Source organism: Pimephales promelas, chromosome 13, assembly GCF_988280905.1.
Source record: "Pimephales promelas chromosome 13, fPimPro1.hap1.1, whole genome shotgun sequence".
Lineage (NCBI taxonomy): Eukaryota > Metazoa > Chordata > Actinopteri > Cypriniformes > Leuciscidae > Pimephales > Pimephales promelas.
Genome location: NC_142781.1, coordinates 31539105 through 31546345, shown reverse-complemented (window position 1 = coordinate 31546345; position 7241 = coordinate 31539105).

The window sequence follows — 7241 nt, the reverse complement described above, 5'->3', positions numbered from 1 at the left end:
GCATTTATCTGTATACTTTAGTTGCATTGTTGTCTTGGGCTTGATTTAGTAGTAACAAAACATCTGCTTTATTATGATTGTAACTATCTTTTTGTGTTCAGATATGCATTCTAGTGTTTCAAGATGATTTCTATTAAATCAAATTAGTGTGTTACCTTTATCACATACAGTCGGCTACATCTGCAATTAAAAGGTGTGGGTGTTACGAATGTAACACGGCCTTTGTGACAATTCAATTTGCCACTTTCACCTTCCTGTTTGGCTATTGCACTTGACATATTATGAAATATCTGACTGAGCTATGATACTGTCAGACTGGCTCTGAAAAGCACTGATAGATGTCATTTAATTAAATATAGCATAATGAGTCTCATGAATAAATATAATTACATAGCCCTGTCTGAATATTTGTCACCATATACTAATGGATCCCATCATACACTGTTGTTTAATGTTCCAAACTGCAACACGAGCCAAGTAATATCCCAGAATTGATCATGTTTATTATCATCTCGGCCTCTCCCCTGGGAAATCCAGACCTTTGGCACGCTTAGGAAAAATCCCACATCCCTATCTATCATGCTTGTAACTATTCAGCAGTGAAGCTCGAATGGAATGAATTATAGAGACATCATGTCTCTAAAGCCAAAACCCCTGTTCATAATTTATTCAGTCAAAAGTGAAGATTTTTTTAATCATAGCTGCGCATATGTAGACACGACAAACAGGGAGAATTAGATGCAGGGTGCAATACCTTGTACATATTAGTTGATGTACTAATTGAGTAGAGCTCGTCTGAGTTGTCTGGCTTTAATCAAATGCATTTGCATACTGAAACAAAAAAAAGGAGGCCAGCAACGGCACACACGATTTCTCTGATCCTCTTTTTTGAATCCACGGCATCATAAAACGAGATATATTTCTGAATTTGTATCCAATATTGCCGATGGTCCGAGGTTGGGCGGTTGTAGAGTAAATATATCGCGGCTTGACAGCTTCCCCGAAGCGCTTTGTCAGCAAACACACACACACACACACACACACACACACACAGCACCACAGATATGTCACAGTCGATGAAACAATATAATAGCTAGGCTACTCTTGGCATAGAAATTACGATTTAAATGATTGTGGAATACAAAATTGCACACCTACTCACGTGTTAAAAAAAAACATTAAATGAAAGATAATTTCTGTAAGTTTTAATTAAATATTAGATGGCCTATTAAGAACAAACTGCCTTGGATAACTAAAGTGTCTCTGTCTGTCTGTGAAATCCAGATTATCAGTTGTGATGATCTCATCCTCCAGTCTTTCAGATAATCAAATGGGAGAGTGATGAAATGAGAGATGCTGATCAGCGCAGACTGCCTTAAAAGACGATCCCAGCCAATTTAGTGACTTAATCCAATCCTTCCAAAAGTTGCCACATCAAAGATGACCTGCTGATCAACTTTAATTCATCAATTACCCCGCGAGGTCACACTTGTCAGCCGACCGCACCCCCGGTGCCCTATCTGAAATCGATCAGACGTCACACATGATGATCCGGATGAAAACTGTTTAACTGAGATCTGACATTTGAACACTGTGACCAGACTGATCCCTGATGCCTCGGGTCTGACGTAAACTCTCGTTTGGATAATATTAGGAGGCTCAAACATCAGCCTGGTGTTCCAGCATGACCAGCGGCATTGTGAAACTAAACCAAGAGGTAAATGCGAGACTGCACCGCTCAGTTCTGGGCAAAGATGAATGTCAATGAGGTTGACCAAATGCTGCCCTGTGGCTCTTTTCATAACAATGAAAAAAGACAAGGACAAGTATTCAGATTGACAACCGTATCTGGACTGTTTTCATCAGGTAAGCATCAGAACTTTGGAAGTTTGCAAAAAGTCAAGTCACCTTTATTTCTATAGCGTTTTGAACTATACAAATTGTTTCAAAGCACCTTTTCAGCAGAATAAATGATGAACACAGAGCAAAACAGCTCTAAAAAAGGCATTAATGTCATTATTCAGTTAGAACAACTGTTTAAGTGACAGTAAAGATAATTATAATGTTAAAAAAGATTTCTATTAAAAAACTCTCAACATAATCAGAAAACATCATGTGACGCTGAAGACTGGAGTAGCTAATGATGCTGAAAATTCAGCTTTGAATCACAGTTCCTGCGAAGATTTCATGAAGTCTCCATGAAATCAAAATCGAAGTTTTTTGGCTTTTAGTATGAATATGTTCTTAAAGGGGACATATCATGCTAAATCCACTTTTTTAGGCCTTGAATGCATTTTTGTTGTGTATTTATAGTGTTTATAAGTACTAAAGAGTTGAAATTATTATCTTCAGAAGCTCCATTTATATCTTTATATTCTGTTTTGGTTATATCTTGCAACCTGTTCTGATTTTACTATTCTCTATGACGTATTTTGAACAATTATGTCACAGTATTTGCACCAGAACTGACAAATAAGGACATTGACAGGTAAAACTTCCCGAAATCTCTGTATAAACAATGAGTGACATGCACGCGAGATCACTTCCGGCGCATGCGCAGACCCGTGCCGTCAGGTTACACAAGGTAAAAACGATACAAATACTGTTTGTTTTCTCACACAAACCGCTCGTTTTGTGTCTTAGGCCATCAATGTGTACTAACATTTACGAGTCATTAAAACATGTTTAATTTGGACTTGTCTGTGAATGCTCTTTGAGGTGGTGACCATAGACCTCCATTATATGACTGACAGACACAAATGGTTTGACCTAAAAATATCAAAATTGAAAATACTGTGGAAACAAAGACACCTACATCTTGGTTGCCCTTGAGGTAAGCTAAAACACATAAAAAAAAAACGGAGGAGTATCCTTTTAAGCTAGTCCCAGACTAAAATCCTGGCCTGTTTGTGAACAAAAAGTCCTTTATAACAGAAGAAATTTAAGAAAAAAATAAATCAGCCATTCAGCTTATTCTCTCGAAACAAAATTAAAATTGAAAGGATCCCTCTAGCTTCTCCTTTTTATTCAATTACATGAATACCAGTCTAATTCTAATTCAGTGAGCAGTCTACATCAGTTAGTCTTAAATACACAAACGGCAGCATCAGACTTAATCACACCACTCGTTCATGTAAATGAATGTGAACTGTATCTAATAAGATCTCTCATTTTCTGATATCAGGCCTTTTTTGCGTATCATTATTTGATGTTTATTTGTGTTTCACTAATGACAAAAAGTGCATGGGCAGATGGGCAGACATGCTTTTGTTTCTGTTATTGCGGGTATCGGCTATGTGAGGACCTGCATTCGTGTCTGTTTGAAGCCTCCTCTCTTCGCCCCACTCAAAATAATTGAAATGTGAAGGTCACATATAAAGGCTTGTCATCAATGTCTAGCGTCTGATTTGCAAATGAAGCGGCCCTGCAGTGCAAATGGCCTCTGAATGATGTCAGATCCATTATAATGGGATCTGATCTGCATTTAAACCCTTATGCTGTTGTTCACACTGGCAGCGCCGCTGTCTTTGATTGACGATGACATTATTCCTGGCAGCCCATCTGCTGGATCTATACAAATTAAGAGTTTGATTAAGGGTTTTAAAAGAGAAACAGTCAAACTTATTTCATTTGAGTTATTTGGAGAGTAGTGCTTTAATAGACCTTAGGTAGTGCCATATTTAATTTTTAACAGGAATGAAAATTAGTTTGTAATGGATAAAGGTACAGCGCGTTCAGTGGATTATACTGTTGTTTAACAATGTACAGATTGTTCAGCTGACGAAACGTCTCTCCGAAAAAACTTTCAGGAGACAAAAAAATCCATAAAACAGTTTTGAAAGTTGTGAGTTGTGAAAATGAATCTCTCATTCCCTCAGACTGCATCCAAAATCACATAGGCCTACTGTTTTTTGAGTATTGTGTAATTATTTTGGATAAGTCATTACTCCACGAACTCTAAAAAGTACACTCTAAACAGCATGAGTGTGTGAATGTAATTTGGATGTAAACCGGTGTCAGTTGCGTCACTTAACTGCCTTTCACAAATCCTCTCCCATGGCCTCATGGGAAAGTAAAGTGAAATTAAGGTTTTTGATGAAAACATTTCAGGATTTTCTCCATATAATGGACTTCAATGGGAACCAAAAGGTTCAAGGTCCAAATGAGATTTTCAGTGCAGCTTCAAAGGGCTTTAAACGACACCAGACGATGAATAAGGGTCTTATCAAGCGAAACGATCGCTCATTTAATAAATAAATTAAAAAGTTTAAGTTTTATAAGCTCAAATGCTCGCCTTGCTCTGTTCTGTCTTGCGCGCTCGTGACTCTCCTGTTCGAACTCGTTCATCAAAATGAACAAATCTTTTTTCGAGTCATGACTCGAAGGGTCATAATAAGACCATTGATAAGATCATGATAAGACCATTATTTGTCTGGTGTTGTTTTAAGCCCTTTTGAAGCTGCACTGAAACTCTCATTTGGACCTTGAACTGTTTGGTTCCCATTGAAGTCCATTATATGGAGAAAATCCTGGAATGTTTTCATCAAAAACCTCAATTTCTTTTCCACTGAAGAAAGAAAGACGTGGACATCTTGGATGACATGGGGGTGAGTAAATTATCAGCAAAAGTTTTTTTTTAAAGTGAACTCTTTAAATCCGATATGGCATCTAACCTGACCTGAGGTCTATAGCAAGATCCTTTATTGGTTCATCTATGGAGAGATGGACTACATCATATATAACATGTCACAGCATCCAGATGACATTTAACTGCGTCAGCTTCTACGTTTTACAGAACTGAAAATCCAAATTTGATGATTCATAAACCAAGGATCTTCTCCAAGAGCAAATTAGCTTTATAGAATGACTCAAAATGGTTTTCGTTCCTGTTTTGTACTACTCCGTCTGCATGTCCATAAGGCCCTGGTCAAGAATCAGCAACTTTTTTAACTAATAGTCTGCTAACAGGACTTTTAGGGCTCAGATGTGGATGTGAAACAGCTTTTAGCTTCTTTGTGGGATGGCTTCAAATGATGGCTGATTTGACTTAAGCTCAAATTGACATAAAGCTCCATTGAACGCTGAATAAATTAGTCACGCTTTTGTTTAAAGGCAACAAACCATGGCCCTTAATCGTGGTACTGGTCATCTCTGAGAACTAAAAGATCTTGTAAACATTAGCATGGATTTATAGGCTAACTTCAGTGTAGTACAAGTGTTTGCCACTAAGTGGCGCTTTTCCCACTTTGGAAGCACAATCTGAAATCTTTTACATGTAAAAACCACAACCTCCACCACGCGTGATTAAAGTTTGTTTCTGCATAGCTGGATGCTTAGGTTTACACAATCAAAAGTTTGAGTTCAGAAAGATTGTTTTCTGTTTCAATATATTTTATTCTGAAGCAAAGCCGAATTTTCAGCATCATTTCTCCAGTCTTCAGTGTCACATGATCTTTCAGAAATCACTCTGATTGGCTGCTTTCTTAATATTATCAATGTTGAAAACAGTTGCTTAACTTTTTTTTTTTTTTTTTTTGCAGAAAGCGTGAACATTTCTTTTCCAGGTTTCTTTGGTGAATAGAAAGTTCAAAAGAAACATTTGTGTAAAATTATCTCATGTAAGCTGTAATAGTTTAAATGATTTCTTTACTTTGTCAATGTTAATCAATTTATTGATCCCTTTTGAACTCTGTACATAAGATAATTTCAATTTCCTTGAAAAATCTCCCATAATTTCCGATAATTACTAAAAAACAGATCATGCTCTGCATATTTAAAATAGGAAAAGATCATATAAAAACATCATTAAACACATAAATAAAAACATGTATGAAAAAAACAATAATCATAAATAATATTTCACTGTAAAAAATCTTTGATTTGTAATCACAACATTTTTTCTTTTGTAAATCATGTAGTTCAGATAACATAATATTTTGAGTTTCTGATGATTAAATCAATCTCCTACAATGTATTAACTCAATATTTCCATTTCAATGAACTTAAAATTTTAAGGCAACCAGATTACTTGCTTTTTTTAAGTTAAACCAACAATATTTTTTTTACAGTGTGTAGTTCAGATTTGAAGAGGGAATTAATTATATATTTAGATATATTTCTTTGCAACTATTTGAATAGAGGTGAAAAATATTTGTCTTAAGTTCTTAATGACCTAAGTTTTATGAACATTTCTTTGTTTTGTATATGAAAAGACGTAGATTTAGATTTAGAAAACCTTATTAACATTTCCCAGACTTTTTCAGGGCATTCCTGAAATGTTATGGGCAAAACTCAGCATTTATTATTACACGAACCCATGAGCACACAAATCAGCTAATGAGAAGTTTATTTGCAGTGTTCTCGCTTCCTCTTCTTCCTTGAAAGTACAAGCAAGAAAAATAGCGACTATAACTGTGTCCTGATAAGGGGGGATGGAATTAACACACTAATTCACCATCTAAGCAGTTCTCTCTGAATGAGATCTCTATGATCTTATCCACAGACAACAGCAAATGGTGGGTGAAATAGAGAGAAAGACTGACTCATTAAAAATGTATAATCCTGCAGTCTCATCCATTCAGTTGTGCTAAGCACTGTCATATACAAATGCAGCATTCACCATTCTGGGAGCAATAGCCTTCATTTCAAAAGAACGATTGTATTTTCCCTCTCAATGGCTCATTTGGCAACAGGAAGAGCTACCGGGGGCAGCAAACATCCGTCATAAAGAAATCACATACTTAAATGAATTTATGACTGAAGATATGGCTTATCTCTGCATTGCATGAATCCGGGTCATGCTGTTCTGAACTATACTTTCGATCACTATTTCCCCCTGAAATTTTTTTTAAACATGCGTGTGCCTGTCTGACCTCTGTTATGCAACATGTTCTGTCTTGCTGAGGCACCTCATTATGCAACCAGTTGCAACCTACTGAAAGACAGGCCATGAGAAAAATCATTGTGTCAGTTATTCTCGTTTTATAGCAAAGGTTCATCTTTTCTAACTTTCTCAATTTAGCATGCATATACTATTATATTGTCATTAAAAATATTACTTGTCTTGTTTATTCAAGTTGGCCGTTAACTTAATCTGCTTTAAAGGATTATTTCACTTTTAAAAAAACCTTTGCTGATAATTTACTCACCCCCATGTCATCCAAGATGTGCACGTCTTTCTTTCTTCAGTCGAAAAGAAATTAAGGTTTTTGATGAAAACATTCCAGGATTTTTCTCCATAT